The sequence below is a fragment of the Canis aureus genome, chromosome 13 (genome assembly GCF_053574225.1).
Source record: "Canis aureus isolate CA01 chromosome 13, VMU_Caureus_v.1.0, whole genome shotgun sequence".
In the NCBI taxonomy this organism is placed as follows: domain Eukaryota; kingdom Metazoa; phylum Chordata; class Mammalia; order Carnivora; family Canidae; genus Canis; species Canis aureus.
The window spans coordinates 57,227,210-57,245,178 of NC_135623.1; the positions used below are offsets into that span (position 1 = coordinate 57,227,210).

Consider the following 17,969-nt stretch of genomic DNA (forward strand, 5'->3'; position numbering starts at 1 on the left):
CTCTCCTGACTGAGCCAGCTGGGCACCCCTACCTCTGAGTACTCAGTGCTCACAACCATGTGTCTTAGGTATTTTCTCCATTTGTACAAGCAAAGAACTCGGCTCCATAAACACTTATTTGGGTCATAATGTGACAGAACTAGAATGAACTGGCCTGGTCTGTCTCTGAAGCCTATATGCTGTCTGCTATTTGAGTTGTAAGTACTGAAAATTCAGCTGGAGTGTGATAGAATGGACCTAGTCTTTATTCAGGCCTACCATGCTGTGGATGGAGCTTAGGCAATGTACATCCTAGCCTAACTCTTTGTCGCTAAAGCAGCATACAGAAGCATGATTAGATTACACTGGGGAGCAGAAATGAATGGAGAAGGAAAAAATGAATCTACATGAAGCTACTGAATAATACCACAATTTATTACAGCACAGTATATTGAATTGAAATAATAGCACAGTATATTGACAAGTGTTGAATTGCTTGGCATCAGCAGTGAGTGCTATGGGAGTTGAGAAGGGGACTGTCAGTATGTATTGGAGTGGACAGTGAGGCTTCATGAAAGAAGTGAGAACTGAGCTTTCAGAGAACATAAGGGTTGAGGACGGAGCTAAATTCAGGAGAGTCAGGCAAGGTATTATTGTGATGAGCATGGGGTGCTCGGGAATCAGGCTCCCAGGTTTAAATCCTACCTCTAGCACTCATAAGTGGTGTGACCTTGGGCGAAGCAATTAGCCTGTTTGTGTTTGTTTGTTCATGTGCGGAATCCAGATACTATATTTTCCATTAGGTTGTTAAGAGAATTAAATAAGTCATGCGCGGAAAGTCTTAGCATAGTGCTCACCCCATGATTCAATGTTAGTTTTTTAAAAAAGGCAAGATGTGTGTGTGTGTGTGTGTGTGTGTGTGTGTGTCGGGGTTCTTAAAAGCAACAAAAATCTAGTTAACTTAAGCAGGAAATAATTTTGTCGGAAGGATACAAGGTAATTTGAAGAATTGACAAACAGGAAGACCAGGATCAAGAAACTAAGAACAGCTGGGTCACTAAATAGACAATCAAATCACGTGGTGATGCGCAGGGTCCTGCCTTCTACCAAGACTCACATAAAGAGGTTTCTTTTTCTTTTTTAAGATTTTATTTCTTTATTCATGAGACACACAGAGAGAGGCAGAGACATAGGCAGAGGGAGAAGCAGGCTCCTAGCAGGAAGCCTATGTGGGACTCGATCCCAAAACTCCAGGATCATGACCTGAGCAGATGCTCAACCACTGAGCCACCCAGGCATCCCTGAGGATGTTTCCAATTAGGAAAGAGAATAAGATGTTAGGTTATTTTAGGTTAGGTGCCTGGGTGGCTCAGTCAGTTTGGCCTCTGGCCTGTGATTTTGGCTCAGGTCATGATGTTGGGGTGGTGAGATCAAGTCCTGGGTCCAGTGAGTGTGGAGTCTGCTTGAGATTCTCTCCCTCTCCCACCCCCTCTCCTACTCTTTCCCACGCATTCTCTCTCTCTCTCTCTCAAATAAATAAATAAATAAATAAATAAATAAATAAATAAATAAATAATTTTTTAAAAGATGTTAGGTTATCTTAGATTAGCAAACACCTCCTTAAGTGGGTGTTGTTTGGGGGAAGTAAGAATGGAATCTAGAGTTTTGAACTTGATGGTGAAGGATAATAGAAGAAAGCCTCGATTACTGAATGGGCACAGGTTCAGTGGGGAGGTGTTTGGGCGTCCAGACAGAGCCTCCTAATGGTGCTTATGTGAACAAGGAAAATGAAAAGTGGCATGAGTGGAAGGTAGACCTTCTAAATCTTCCACTGAGGCAGCTCAACCAGCAGCCAGAAGAGAATGACCTCTCGCCTCTGAGGGACCAGAAGAAGAAGCCCAGAGGGACCGGCCACACGCTCAGAATTTCTAATAAGCATCCTGTTTATTCTTTAAAGTTCTTGTGAATTTCATATTCTTTTTTTAAAAGATTTTATTCATTTATTCATAAGAGACACACAGAGAGAGTGGGGGGAGAGGCAGAGACACAGGCAGAAGACAGGCCCCATGCAAGGAGCCAGACATGGGACTCGATCCTGGGACTCCAGGATCACGCCCTGGGCCGAAGGCAGGTGTCAAACCGCTGAGCCACCCAGGGATCCCAATGAATTTCTTATTCTTATTCACAATGTGTTTGTTTTAATATATTATTTAGGTTACATACTCATTAGATTCTTTAATATTTTCCCCCTCAAAGTTTCAAGTAAAATGTGTGACTTCACACATCCTCACCCAAATTAGCCTTGTACTCTCCAGAGGAATGTGCAAATTTTCAAGCATTCATTCAGGAAATGTTGATGACACACCTCCTATGAACCAGATGCTAAGTACAGAGACGTGAGTAACAACCTTTCTCCCTCATGGAGTGGTAGTCTATAGCCAGTCTAAAAAGCATAAATCCTAGAGGGCTGTGCACAAATGTGGGTTAGGAAATATGGATGGAGTCAATTTAACTCAACAATCACTAGGCCTCAAAGAGAAAACAGAGGGATGCCTGGATGGCTCAGTGGTTGGCTGGGGTCACCATCCTGGGGTCCCGGGATTGAGTCCCATATCGGGCTCCCCGCAGGGAGCCTGCTTCTCCCTCTGCCTGGGTCTCTGCCTCTCTCTCTGTGTCTCTCATGAATAAATAAAATCATAAAGAGAGAGAGAATAAACAGTTTGCACCAAGTAAGAGAGGCAGACAGGAAGAAGAGAAAATCAGACTCAAAAAGTGGGCAGAAAACACATAAAGACAGATAATACGATGTAGCTCCTAAAGGATGTATGTCTAAGAGAGAGAAAGAGCACAAAGGAGGTAATAATCGACTCCAGGGGAGGAGATGTTGCCCCGAAGAGGATTTTAAGGGATGACAAGGAGCTGACGAGGCAGCCAAGAAGGGAAGGGAAGGGCAGGGCAGAGAGACTCAGCGTTGAGAAGCAGCGTGGTGTGCTGTGTTTCTTAAGTAAGGAGGGAGTGGAGGAAGCGGCCTGGAGAGATGAGCATGTGCCACGTGTGGCCCCTTTGTCTGTGACATCAGTACCAGGACTTTATCTGAATGCAGTGGAGAGTCACCAAAACGTTTTTAAACAGAGGAATGAAAGAAATCGAATTTGTTTTCAGGAAGCATAACTCTGGAAACAGTGGGTAGGTTGGTCTCAAGGTGGCTGGAAGACAACTCTTGAGACCAGCGAGCTAGTCAGGCAAGAGATAGTGAGGGTCTGAGGGGACAGCTGCAGGGATGAAGAAGATGACGGTTACAGCAATAAAAATACCAGTGAAGATTCATAAAACTATTGCTATATGCCAGGCACAGTTCTAAGAGCATGATGTGGATTATTTTATTAATTCGCTCAGTAAATATTTGAGTACCTACTATATCCCAGACAGAGATCCAGATACAGCAGTGAATAAAACCAACAAAAATCCTTGCTTTCATAGAGCTTACATTCTACCGGGGGAGACAGACAATAAACAGGCTAAATAAATAAAATTTAGTAGCATGTTAGATAGAGCTAAGAGCTAAGGAGGAAAAAAAATGCTACAGGAAAAGAAACACAGTGCTGAAGAGGGGTGTAAAAAATTTAGATGGCAGAGCCAGGAGAGGCCTCAATAAAAGGTGAGATTTGAATAGACTTGAAGAAATGAGGGACCTAGCCACAGAGATCTCGGGGAAGAGCCTCCATGCAGAGTGAATAGCACATGCAAAGTCCCAGAGGCAGGAGCATATATGGTCATTTCCAGTAGCAGTGGGAAGGTTGGTCTGGCAAGTCTCAAGTGAAGGAAGGAAAGAGAAATTAAAGACTTGGTAAAATCAATAATAGGGCCCTAATCTCATTGGACCTTGAAAGCTATAATTAGGACTTTGGAGCATCCTGAGCAGAAGAGTGACATGATGGAACTTAAATGTTACCAGGATCATCCCAGATTGCAGGGGACAAGGGCAGGATCAGAGAAATCACCAGTGCTGGGATCTAGGAGAGAGAGGACGACGGCTGAGAACAAAGCAGTTGCAATGCAAGTGGTGAGAGGCAATCAGTTTCTGGTTATAATTTGGGCATCTAGGTGGTTCAGTCGGTTGAGCGTCTGACTTCGGCTCAAGTCATGATCCCGGAATCTCCTGATCGAGCCCCAAGTCGGGATCCCTGCTCAGCGGGCAGTCTGGTTCTCTCTCTCCCTCTGCCCCTCCTCCCAACTCCTGTTCTCTCTCTCTCTCTCAAATAATAAATAAAATCTTTAAAAAAATAATTTGAAGATAAAGTCAATAAAATTTGCTGATGCATCAGGTACAGTGTGTGTGTGCATATGTATGATCCATGGAGAGAGAGAGAGAGAGAGAGAGAGAAGGCCAAAGATATTTCTAATGATTTTGGCTGAGCAGCTGAAAAATAAATGGAATTGCCCTTAACTGACATGGAGAACACTTTAGGAAGAGCAAGTGACTTTTGCAAGGAGGTGGATATCAGGAGTTCAGTTTGGGACCTGTTAGGTTAGAGATGTCAAGCTGGCAGTTAGATAATTTGGGCTGGACTTCAGAGGAGTGGTCTGCATTAGAGAGAAAAACACAAGGATGATCAGAATGTAGGTGATGTCCAAAGCTATGAGACTAGGTGAGATCAGCTAAGGAGTGAATAACAGAAAAAAGAAGAAGTCCAAGGACAAAACCTTGGGCATGCTGATATTCAGAGGTTGTAGAGTTGAGGAAGAAGAAGCTATTATAGGAGATGAAGATGGAGCAGCCAGCAAGGTGGGAAGAAAACCAGGCAAGTGTGCTGTCCTGGAACCGAGTGAAGAAAGTGTTCCAAGGAAGAGTGTCAAGCAAGCCTACAATGCTGCTGATCATTAGGTTAGATGAGGACTGGGAAATAATTACTGGGTTTAGCAAATGGGGTCACAGGTACTGTGTTAAGAGCAGTTTCTGAGTGGAGATTTAAGCAATCACAAGAGGAAAGAAGTTGATGTCTGTGAGTGTGGACCATTTTCTCAAGGAGTTTTGCTCTAGAGAATGAGGGGAATACAAAGTGCCAGATGTAGAGCTGGGGTCAAGAGAGATTTTTCTTAAAATGGGAGAAATAACAGCATGTTTGCAGGTTGATGGAAATGACCTTGTAGAAATGGAAAAACTGATGAAGAAAGGAGGGAGAATTTAGCAGTGAGAGGGGTGGGCTCTAAGGCGCTAGGGGTGAGTTGGCCTTAGCTAGGAGCCAACTTCAGGGATACAAGCAGGAGAGCACAAGAACACAAGCACAGAGAGTTGCTTTACATTTAAATTAGTTCAACATTAAATAAAATTTAAAATTTGTTTTCTTCAGTTGCACTAGTCACATTTTGAGTATTCAGTAACCACTTGTGACTGAGGCCCTATCAGAAAGAGTAGAGAAAACATTTCTGTGTTTTCTTGGCAGGAGTTCTCTTGGACACCATTTGTCTAGGGTAAGGCCATGGGAATGAGTAGCTGAGGTCAGGTGGGTAGAGGACAGGGTCATTGGAAGAGAAGTCAAGGTGCTGGAAAGCTGATGCATGGGTCCCTGGAGATAGCTAAGACTCAAGATGGGGTAATACTGGGAAAGTGAAGGTGAGACAGATTAAAATAATCAAAATGTGGTCACAATAACTGGAGATCGTTACAGTCTGTTGATAAGATCATCAAAGCTGAGTGAGCGTGGTCTAGAGGCAGCAAGGAGGAACAAGAGGAGCCCCATCCCCCCATCTCAACCCCAGGGGAGAGATCCAGCCACCACTGCACAGGGCCACGGGGAAAGCAGCGTCCCTAGGGGACAGAGCCAAGTTTCAGTTGGGGAGGTGAGAGGAACACTCAGAGAAGTGATAGAGGGAAAGGAAGATTTTGCTGATGACTGACCCAAGTTCCAGAGGGCAGGGGTTGGAAAGGAACACCGGGTGAGGAATGCCAGATGAGGTCAAGAAACAGGGGGGGTGGCGTGCACCCTGGGTGGCACAGGGGTTGAGTGTCTGCCTTTGGCTCAGGTCATGATCCCAGCATCCTAGAATCGAGTTCCACATCGGGTTCCCCGCAGGGAGCCTGCTTCTCCCTCTGCCTATGTCTCTGCCTCTCTCTCTGTGTCTCTCATGAATAAATAAATACAATCTTTAAAAAAAGAAAGGAAATAGGGTAAGGACTAGACTCTTGAGGATGAGAGGTCACTTGAAAGTCCTGGGTCTTAGAGGATAGAGGACATGGTGAGTCAGTCCTGAGGCTCACATGGCAGATTGGGAGGGACCAAGAGATCTTGACAGGAGCTGGACAGGTTCTGGGATCCCCCTAGATGGCTGCTGGGGAAGGTGTGATAGTGGCACAGGGGTAGCCTAAGACTAGGCATTCTCCTGGCTGCTGCCTAATGGTAGCCTTATTTATCCCCATAGCACTATGAAAAGTATACAGTTGTTATCCCGATTGTACAGAAAAAGACATATTCAGAAGGCAGGTAGGATATAAAATGAACAGGACTTGGTGAATGGAGGGCCTTAATTTGCAGACTGAATCTGGCCTTAATCACTAGTGAGAAAGTTGAGAAGGGAGTCTCTTTGGATGTGAAATTGGAGGAGACAGAGGGTCTGGGAAGCGGATTCCCAGATTCCCGTTGAACAGGTTTGGAGTGGCAGGTGCAAGCAGGGGGTGTTGACAAATGGAAATGAGTTGAAGATGCTCACAAATACACAAGTAGTCCTGGCTCTTGTGTCAGGGCAGGAGAGGTTGATTTGGAAGTCAGCAGTTCAAGCCAGAGCAGACTTCTCAGTCTCAGGTCTTCCCAGGTAGAGGTCTTACTACCACAGGGAAAGCGGAATTGTTTTCTAAGGGTGAGAAACAAGAAGAGATTAGAAGTGGATTTCAATTTAGGAACTTGACAAAATTCCAGCTGCTGCCCTCGAACTATCCATATAATCGTGCTCTGAAGGATTCTATCTCAATTTTATTGCTGATGTAAGGCTTAGGCTTTTGAAATATTGCTTTAACAGTGACCTCTAGTGTTATAAAGAGATCTCTGCTAACAGACTGAGGCAGGCTGAAAAAAAAATTCTTTAACCTAAGAATCATTGCAGAGATTCATTTTGCCAGAAGGTACCTTAATAAATTATTCAGCCCAGCTTTCTCCCTTTAGGGAGGACATCACTTGGACAATTCCAGGTCACTTCCCTTCAAGGCAGATGTAATGGAGTCTGAGAAAGTTCAGAGAATGGTAACTAGAGTAAACAAGGAGGGAGATGTATTTTCTTGCAAGAATACATTTTTTTTTAAGATGAAAAGGAATACACCACAGACTAGAAAGCTGTTGCATCTAAAACTCCAAGCTAATAGAACAAACGGATCTCCAAGTGCAAGATCTAAAAGGCACCCCTTTGAAACTGAGGAGGTTGCTTTAGCATAATATTGGCTACAACTTTGGGCCATTTATTTTGTACCAGGTACGCTGACAGCCACCCCTAAGGTAGGAACTTTTATTATCTCCATTTTACAGATAAGGAAACCAATGTAGAGCAATCAGTTAATTAACCAAAGCAGCACAGCTGGAAGAGGGCAAAATCCAGAAGGGAACCCAGGCTCTTCCATTCCAAGTTTGTGCTTCTAACCTATAAATGCAACAACCCTTTAATAACAAGAATGCTAGTTTAGAAATAGGATACATGTGAATCAGTAAATTGGCAAAAGCTAAAAACATAAATTTGTTCAAGAAAAGTGTGGATGTGAACATGGCAGTTTGGGAATGCAGAGGGTCTTTTCTGGCATGGGAAGGGGGCTTTCTTTCTTTTCCAACCCAGAGTTCCTTGGTCCCAGCAAACCCCTGATCTGACCCCATGTGCTGGTTCTCATGTCCTTACTAAGTACCACATCTATGGGCCTTCAGAGAGGAGACTCCATGCAGACTGAGCCCTGCACTCAATGTTTAAGAATCCTCACTCACAGAAAAAGATTTTATGTCTACTGGAAATCCCCCTTGTTGATGCTCATTTTCTTTTATTCTGTCATCAGTGAAGATGGAAAGAGTTGACCGTAATCCTGTCTAGCCTTTTCTATAGGTGAGCACCGTTGTTAAGTCACTCTCCAGCCTTCTGGTCTATCTGCCTTTGAAATACATAATCCTCATCCTTTGAATATGACCACAGGTATCGTTGTCTATCTTGAGGCTTGGATGCCTCCTACAGGAGTATTTCCAATCTTAAAGAGATGCTTGTACTTATAGACTTAATAAACCATAAAATGTCTTCCTCCATAATGTTTATATGACACCTCTTATTTTTAGAGGACTTCTATATACCTTACCTGGCTTGATTCTCACTTGTGTGTCCCTGTTTAACAGAAAAGAAAGTGAGGCTCCAGAAACTGAAGTGATTTGCCCAAGGTCCCCTAAGGGGATAGTGGAAAAAATAACAAGGTTGTCAAGAAAAGATGGTGCATGGTATCTGATGACTCAGAAAACTAGGGACAACTTTTAGAAGGCATGTAAGGGTTGAAAATAATCTCTTTGCCTTTTCTGTTTATTTTGGTAGCGATCAGCATCTAGCCATATAAATATCCATTAACCCAAAGCAAACCAAAGTACAGCCTCCCTATCTGCTCATCCTCAGGACCTTCATCTTGAGACTAGAGCCTAGAGCCTTTCCTTCAACTTCTAGGAGAAGTGGGATCAGAACTGTGGGAAAAAAAAAAAAAAAGAACTGTGAGACAAGACATTTTTGTTGTGTTTAAGTCACCCAGCCATAGCAGACCAGGAAAGTCATTAGCTGCCAACTCAGGGCCAACTCAATAGCTGCCAACTCAGAGCCGCCTAATGGTTATTATGGTGCCCGTCACTGTTTCGATCACTCTACATGTATTGACTCATGTCAATGTAATCTTCACAAGGACCCTACGAGGTGGGGGCTAGTTCTACCTCTTGTTTACAGATGAGAAAGCAAGCATAGAAACATTAAATAATTTGCTCAAGACCATTCGGATGGCCCTGGTAAATATAAAGGCAAAGTTTAAGTAAAAGTCATCTAAGTTCTGCTGTTAAGCAGTATTCATTATGGACTATGACCCATAAGGACGATGTAGGGAGGCAGGACAGATATGCTTCTTTTGACACATGAGAAATTTGGATCTCAGCAAGGTTCAGTTATTCAGCGTTGGCTGCACAGTGAGGTGGGGCTGGTATCCATCAGCACCCATCAGTGTGGCCATATCAATCGTTAAAAAGATAAATGTTTCTCTACAGGTTAGCAATGGCTGCTGCCCCAGCTCCTTCAGAATCCCACATCACCCCTGCTTGGGACCACCCTCCCTGCAAGCCCTCTAGATCTCCCTGTATCCTGGCAACTCTAGGGGTCCCCACACTAGTGGTGGCTTGCTCAGCCCTGGCAGGCTGCTGCTGCTGGGAACTGGTGTGGAATGGGGGTGGTGTGCAGAGGCAGGGCAGGAGGCCAGAGAGGACAGCCCAGGACAGGAGGCCTTAAGGTGTGTCTGCTGCATAGCTGGTTGGAATTAGTATCCAAAAGACAAAAATAGGGCTCGGGTACAGCAGAGAACATATTTTCTCCTCTGTTTTTACATTAGCTGGAGGAACTCCAGTGTCTAAGTAAGGAAACAGCTCTGTTTGTGGTGTGATGATACCCTGAGGAATTTAGAGGGCCAGCATTTGGGGAGAGCCAGAGGGCTGGAAAGGAAGACTAAGGGATTTCCCTCCTTTCTAGTGGCGGATACATGATGATTTGTACTCATGAAACCCTCCAGTGCAGTGCCGGGCCCTTACCTGGTGCTTAGTAAGTATGTGTGTACTTTCTTGACTGATTAAAGTATGATGTGAGCTGTTTTAAAAAGAGCAGTGAGAGTCTGCCTTCAGCCTTAAATTTAGTAGGGGATTACTATAGCTCCAGAGCAGACATACAGGGACCAGGGAGGGTCACCAAATAAGGAGACATTGTTTTGGTTAAAAAGAGAGAGAGTCTCTGAAGTGGGCCAGTAATTATATATACCGGTGGCAAATGCCTGTATACTGATATAAGCGGATGAAAATTAAGAGCGTAAATGTCTTAGAAAAAGACCTGAACATAACTGATTCATCCAAACATAAACCCACTGAGCCGGTTCTGAGCCTCCTCAGGCATTACATGTGGGAAAGAACAGCAGACAGGGCACCCATGTGCCTGTACAAACACACTCCTGCTAGTTGTCAGGCCACAAGGAAGCAAACCGAAGCAAAAAGCAGGACGAATGGCCCAGGGTGAGAGAAGTCAAGATGATGAAGAATGACCCACAGATGGAGCCTGAAAACCAGTAAGGGGGTTGGTCAACAAAGAGACTAAAGTGTCACTTGGTCAACAAAGAGATTCCGCACAGAATCTCTTGCTTAATGTAACAACCTGGTTCCCCTCAAAGGCTATTGAAGACAGAGAATTGAGTCATAAAAAGCAAAAGATGTTTGGATGACTTTCCTGGTCTGCTATGCCTGGGTGACTTAAACACAACAAAAATGTCTTGTCTCACAGTTCTGGGGGCCAGAAGTCCAAAATCAAAGTGAGTGGAGGCTCCCACGGCCTCCAGCTGCCCAGCCTCAGCTTAAGAGTCACTGGATAGGAGTTCCTTTTAGGCACCTAGATCCCACCCCACAGATTCGTTAGGACCCAGGAATAAGGACAGCATCACAGCTCAGTAAACAGGTTTCAGTTTACACAGAATATTCCAGATTGAGGGAAATCCCATTAAGAGCGTTATTCCAGTTTTGTTGACAAATCTGTGAGAAACAGAGTTTAATAGAAAATGATAAAGGTAAAATATGAAAATAAATTGAACATTTATATTCTACTTTGTGGTAGCCCATTGAATAGCCCATTGAATATATAACCACAAGCATCAAACTAATGATTATATGCAATGCCATCTTGTAAAATAAGATTTCCGGTTGCAATTCTTCTAAATGCAAAAGTGTTGTGTATATTTGTAAAAAAATATATTTCATCTGTGTTTGTTGTCAGGCTACCAAGTGTCCTTTAGGCTATGCCCTTTTTACTATTTGGATGTCAAATTCTTATTTCCTTTATGGAATAATAGTTAAAATAAATTTCTACCTCACAAAATATAAAGGGGGAACCTTTCTGTTGGATCTGTACTTGAAAAAAATATTCATTGAATATATCTTATATTTCAATGATTTATTAATCGATTGCCTAGAAACAGAACAATCTCAGAAATACGTTTTAGAATATAAAGGTATTTATTTCACTCTAAGAAAATCTGCCATTTTTAAAAAGTCAAACTCAAAGAATACATTCATTACATTATTTATTTAAATAATCTAAAAGTCAAACTTAAAGAATACATTCATTACAATATTATCACCTGTATTGTTTTTCTTTAAGGTTAAGAGTTTGCACTTGGAGAAATACACCAGAGATGTCCTTTTATACAACAAACTCCAAAAGTGCATTTATAATATGATTTAATCTTATATTTAAATCCAAAATTTCAAGAATATAGACATTTTCCAAATCAAATCCTACCCCTTTTTCCCCAGAGGCAGCTGTCAGTAGGCGAGCTATTCCAAAGGCACTTTAAGATCACGCAAATAGGGTGGCTGGAGAGGTGGGAGCCATACCCAGACTGGACAAAGTCATTCTGCCCAGGACATTTCTTTTTCCTAGGCCTTTACTCTGACTGACAGCCATGTGACAACAGCTGAGAGCAATGGCAGGGTCACTAGATCCTTATTACAATAGCCTTTGAATGACAGAAGACTTGTCTTGCTTCAGATGGAAACTCTCAGCTCTGTCATTTAAAGGAAGTATTGAGTCCCTACTCTGTCCAAGTTGCTCCAAGGGGAATAGCATACAGTCTAATAGTATGCTTTATCTTCACTACCTCCTTGATGCTTCTCTTGTGCAATTATTTCTGTGCTTCCTTCCCTGTCTGCTTAGGGAAAAAAAGATAAAAGTTTCAGATGCCTTACTAGGAACTGGTTTTGTCAGCTGCTTAGAATTGGAAAAGCACTATGTCATGTTTTCTTCTTCTTCTTCTTTTTTGTCGAGCTTTTAGAAATCAAGGTCTTATTCATTGTATTTAAAATGTTTTGAATGATAACCTGAGGCCTTGTTTACCAATAACCCAGTATAAAGTCATATTCTTAGAAATACATATGTAACATATCTGATTTTCTTTCTAGTCGGCTCTCATGGAAAGTTAACCGTGTACTGACATATGGGGGTGCAGGTATATGCATATCTCTGGCTGATTCCCAATGGCATTTTTTATCTGCCTCCATGGAGAGACATAGTTTAATATCATGCATCAAACTGCTTGAGTCCTGCATCCCAGAGAAGGAGTTGGCACAGACACAAGGATGGCAAGAGTCTAAAAAGATGAAAACACCAGTTTCTTTTTGGTCTTTCTTGTGCTTCTGCAGTTCATACACAAAATATATTACGTCCTTGGAAACGTCCTTTCCCCCCTCTCCCCTCCTACCATCGTGTCAGAGTCTAATATATCATACTGTAAGCCAGATATAGGCATCCTTTTGGATTGAGCTGGCCAGTAAATTAACTTATGCTAAACGGCTGTCTGCCCATGACTGTCAGCCCTATCATCCTTGTCTTCTTTTCCCTTTCCCAGACATTGCATTTCACTGTGGATGACATTTCATTTCATTCTCAATACTATTTCATCTCCTAGCAATGTATGAAATTCTTCAGTGAACGGAATACTCATTGACCCTTCTGAAACTGACAAGGATACTTGCGCACTCCAAATAGGTTCATAATACAACACTGTTGGGCTTCTTTTCCAGTCTCTTCCAAGCTAGTCTACACTTCAGAGTTCCTAAAAAGGATCACCTGTCCTACCTGTGCTTGACTTTCAAAATTGAACTTAAGCCTTCATTACAGACACCCACCTTCAAGGTTTAGTGGTCACAGGAAGGACCTTCGCGGGCTAGTGAGCAGAGGTCATCTAGGAATGAGAAATCAATAGATATTTCCTAAGGACTTGCAGTGTGACCTTGGATGTTGGGCGGATCGCATAACCACCTTAGGAGCATGTGATTTCTTCGTGCCTTATAAGAAGAGATCCGTATTCTTAGCATAGCAACTTTCTGGAAGTCTTCTACAAATATACTAGGGTTCTAAGTTCTCCCTATCTCTTCAGTTCCAGATACAGAATCACTTTTTCACAAAACTCTTTATTGAGGTCCTACTAAGTGCCCAAATATCTGTTAAGTGCTGAGAATACAATGCTGAAAAGGTAGGTATGGCTGGTGATCTGGTTGATGTTTCTTTTTTTTTTTTTTTTTTTTTTGATTTTTTTTTTTTTTTTTTTTTTTTTTTTTTTGATGTTTAGTGCAATTGCTTTCACACTTCTCAGAGCTTGTGGTCTGGTTGAGGAGCTGGATAGAGAAAACTATCAAGAAAAGGGGATGGAAAGAAAGTACAGAACGCTGTGGGAGCACACAGAATAAGCCTTTATATGGGTCTTGGGAATTAGGAAAGCCTTTTGGAGGAAGCAATATCTGAGCTGAGACCTGAGGTAAGTAGGATTTAGATTAGGGGATGTGAGGGGACCATGTTAAACTCTTCTGTGGATTACTCATTCACTCACATATACCCGCATGGTTCTCTAAGTATAACTGCTATTATAGTAGTATCCTACTATTTCATGCTCTCCTGAAATCTGAGATGCAGGGACTGGTTCTATCGCCCAGTCTCTACAGCTCAAGCCTGTCCTCGTCCACTCCTGGCATTATAGATCAGGAGCTCCTCTGAGAAGAAACAGCTATGTCTTTTGTAGAGCAGCAGTTGGCAAAATGCCAAGAACAAACACTTGTAATAGTTTCTAATCTGACGTATGACTCATTTCATTGGATCCTGGCAATTTATTGCCCTCATTTAATAGATAAAGAAACTGAAGCTCAGAGAAGTTCACTGACTTGACCATAGTCTCATAGTTTGTAAATGGAAAATTGGTACTCAAATCAGGAGTCAGAAGTTAAGAGGGGTTGGTATTTGTAAAATGCTTTGAATAGTGTCTAGATCATAGTAGGTGATACATGGGGAGGGGTTAAGGAAATCATGAAAAATGTTAATAAAATAGGCTTCCTGACTCCAATAACAAAACTTTTTCTCTTGATCACAATGGTTTCTCTTGTATCCTGTGGAGTAGTAGAGTTCTTTGGGGGCTTATTAGGAGTCACTGTAGGGACTTAAGAAGAAGACAGAGACATTGGGCTTGAAATCCATCCTACCCTACCCCATGCTCCCAGCCAGAATAGTTCCCAGATTAGTTTATTTGCTTGAAGACCTTCCTGTGGGGAGGAAGTAATATAACGTGCATATATTCTATGATTACTATCTGAGGGTGATGGTGGAGTTATTGGGAAATTGCAACCTAACTATGAGAAAGAGAATCAAGAGCTTCTAATTTCCAAATGCATTAAGTCCCATGGGGGAGAATAGGTGCTATCAGGTGGATCACAGACAGAAGTAACCTTATTTCCTGTAAGAGAGAGACCTGGAACTTTTAAATTCGAGAGAATTATATTTTAGCCTTAAGCCTTTCCCCAGCTGTGTGAACCCCAGTTTTGTCATTGGTAATAATGGAGCTTATAAATCATTTTTACAGGATTATTATGATGAGGCCCTCGTTTTCAGTGAATATCCCCAATGCCTAGAACAGTATCTGGCATATAGTAGGCGTTCAGTAAATATTTTTTGAATGAATGAAATGGCAATTATAATACTTTCTAGCCCAGCATCTGGCTCATGGAAGATGCTTTATTTTCTTTCTGGGAAGATGAATCAACTGGATAAAATTGAGAATTTGAGGGAGGTGGGCAGTAGAAATAGTAATAATTAACATTTGCTCTGTGTACTAGGTATGACTACATATTCATATTAATTCTGTGCCCTAAAGAATGTTATTTAACTTCTCTCTGCCTCAGTTTGCACATCTACAAAGTGGAAATAATACTAGCTCTGACCCCATAGCTTTGTTGTGATCATGAAATCAGTTAATCCACACATAATTATCGGAACAATTCCTTGTACATAGTAAGTACTCAATGTGCTGTGACTGTGATCAGGTTGTGAAATCTCAAGTCCTCCATGTTTAACTAATGTGCTGTTCTTCTGAGTTCAACAAATAGATGCTTTATGAGTTCTATGATGAGATCAATATAGGCAGTAGGAGTATTTACCAGAGGACACAGGATTTAAGCTGGGCCTCCGCTAAATTTGGTTGGGCAGAGTGGAGTGGGAAGGCATTCCAGGGAGGAGGGAGATACATACCTGGGAATGGGGTTAGAATCATCCTCTAACTTTATGCTTAAATTCTAGTTTGAATGTTCACTGGTTTCCCCACCTGTAAAATCATGATACTATCTGCCCAGGGTAATTGCTATTCTGATGTTTATGAACATAAAGTGCTTAGCACAGTTCCAGGCACACCATAAGCACCCAGTATAGTATATCATCATCATCATCATCATCATCATCATCATCTCATCATCATCATCTTCTTCATGATAAAAGAAATGGAAGGGCAGAGATTGAAGTTTGTGAGACAGTGAGAAAACCAGCTGATTCCATCCAAGAATTCAGCTAGCCCTGACTCCTCAGAATCTATCATTAACTTAGAGATTTTTCACCTACATCAGACCTTATTAATAGCACAAATTTTCTTTAAGTGGAACCTCAAGTCTTAGTGGCTTGCATTTGGCAGGGGAGTGGGAAGCGGGTTTGAGTATACTACTTAGGATAAATGTTGTACTTAAATTGGTAAATATTAAAGTTACTGTGAAACTGAATTATTGGAAAGTAAGCCAAATAGTGAGTTTAGTGGAGAGGTGGTTTGTTCTTTCTTCACACCCTTTCCTGCAGGCAGAGTTGTGCTGCTTTGAAGTCACTTGTGGCTACTGGGGCAGGCAGCAAGGAGAAACATGAGCCACATTACTTTCCAGCCACTCCTTGACATGCTCGATATAAACTTCTAGCTCCCAAAATAATTTTCTTGACCTCAGTGCTCTCTGGGACTCTGGCGATCCTCACTTGATCCTTTCATGCTAGCTATCCGAGATATTTTACATTCGAAAGCATGAGTCGAGGCCTGACTTTCTTTTTATGTCTATGGCAGGAATTGATATTTTAATTATTTGTAAAGTTTCTTTTTTTTTTTTTTAAAGTTTCAAGGATTATATGCACATTCAGAATGGAAAAGCATTTAGAATGGAAGGGCAATTGGAGCTTTATGTAATCAAGGATGGAAGTTGGTGGCTTTATCTACATCCTGCACCAGCCCTAGGAGAATCAAGAGACTCATCTTCCACAATCTACATTTAGAAGCCTTGTAAATGGACTTTCTTTATATCTGACACAGAAAATATCCAACTAAAAATCTTTGGTAATTCTTCCAGCCTGGATTGATTACCCTGCACTTCACCTAAGCTCACACCATGCTCTTCCTTGCACTGTGGGAATTCTGTTGTCACAGGGATTGGACACTTAGCATATAATGGCTTGCATCAGCTGGTGTCTTTATTCTGTATTCCCACCTGGATGGCAAAATCCAAGGGTAGAGACCAGGTCGTTAACTCCTCTACCTCACTCCCCACAACCTAAGGCAAGACTGCAGAGAAGGCTCTCAAAATATTTTACCCCTATGTGACATTCTTCCTCCCGGTTCTGAAATAGCTCTGCTAATAATGCTTGTATGACTGAATCATTATTTTCTTTGCTCTGAAAATAGAACACAAGTCATTCCTGGGATGTTAGCTTGGAGTCTGTAACTCTCAGTGATTAAAGCTTGTTGTTTCTGATGCTTCAGTAGAGGACACTGTCAGAGAGTGTCGCAATGAGCCAGTCCTGGCTCTAGAGGTTCAGCCTGGTACACATTCTGGACTCTGTGTTCACCTTCTAGAGAGCACAAGTCCTCAGACTGTCCTATTTATTAATTGGATTTGGCAAAGGGAGTTAATTCCTTGTAAAAAATACACAAACAAGCTATTAAAAATAACATTCAAAGAAGATGGCTAAAAAATAATGTGCGAAAGAAGAGGAAATTGCTTAACTCAAATGCAAGTTTAGAAAAAGAATTCTATTAAAATGTCTTTAGGTATTGACTGGAAACATTGAAATGTTTAAAAAAAGGAAGAGTCAGATGTGGGATGTGAGCTCAATCTCCTCAGAGACTGAGTTTTTTTCTTTTTAAAGAAAAGAAATATATATATTTCTTTAAAAAGAATATATACATATATATGCATAACTTTTAGTGATGAAGACTATATATGATGGGAAGGTGAAGCAGGGTTTCTTAATAGTGAATCTTCTGACATTTTAAGCAAATTTTACATACATGTCCTTTTTCTGGAGAAAATCCAAAGTTTTATTTGGATTCTCAAAGGAGGCTATTTATCAGAAGAGATCTAAAAGCATGGGTGTTTTTCCTCTCCATTACTCTGAGCTTAACAGGAATGATGAAGACCCTTCCAAATTACCTTTATTCCAAGTACATCTCAAGTCTCGATGCATTTCTCATCTATTTCCAAGTAAATTTTAAAAACCTCTACCTTTAACAGTCTCAAAATGAAAAAGAAAAAAAATCCATCGGTGGTATTTATTCAGAGGCTAAAACATGTACCAATCCCATGGGCCTACGGAGCATGACAAGGATTTCTGGAGTTGCTCTTGAGAGCTTTGAACATCTGGAGCCCTTGTAGAAGTGGGACTGCTAAGTTGTCGAAAAAGTGTTAGCTTTTTAGCTTGCCTGATTAAAAATGTAGTATCATTGCCCCTATGTCCCACAGAAATCACTAGAACTACTTAATAGATTCCCATATGGTGAAACCATTCTCTGGGCAGTTAATTAGGAACTGTGCCTTTCCTAGATTCAAAGAAGGTTTCAAACTGCTCAGCACAATATGTCTATTACACACATTATTGAAAGTTAAATTTTTTTTTTTTTGCCTAAACTCGTGGGA

At 41.7% G+C, this 17,969-nt stretch overlaps 1 protein-coding gene and 1 long non-coding RNA gene across 4 annotated transcripts in view; one reads left to right on the forward strand and one right to left on the reverse strand.

The window, feature by feature from the left end:
- The window catches only part of TIGD4 (tigger transposable element derived 4), a 49,947-nt gene that overhangs the window by 10,830 nt on the left and 21,148 nt on the right, over positions 1-17,969 (reverse strand). For all 3 annotated transcript variants that reach the window (XR_013351062.1, XR_013351061.1, XR_013351060.1), the window contains one exon: positions 6,688-6,828. The gene's annotated coding sequence lies outside the window, so the exon portion shown is untranslated. The remainder of the gene's footprint in view (positions 1-6,687; positions 6,829-17,969) is intronic.
- Positions 9,599-17,916, forward strand: LOC144282565 (uncharacterized). The gene is made up of 3 exons (XR_013351064.1): positions 9,599-9,774; positions 13,148-13,243; positions 16,176-17,916. It is a non-coding gene; the product is annotated as an uncharacterized LOC144282565 (long non-coding RNA).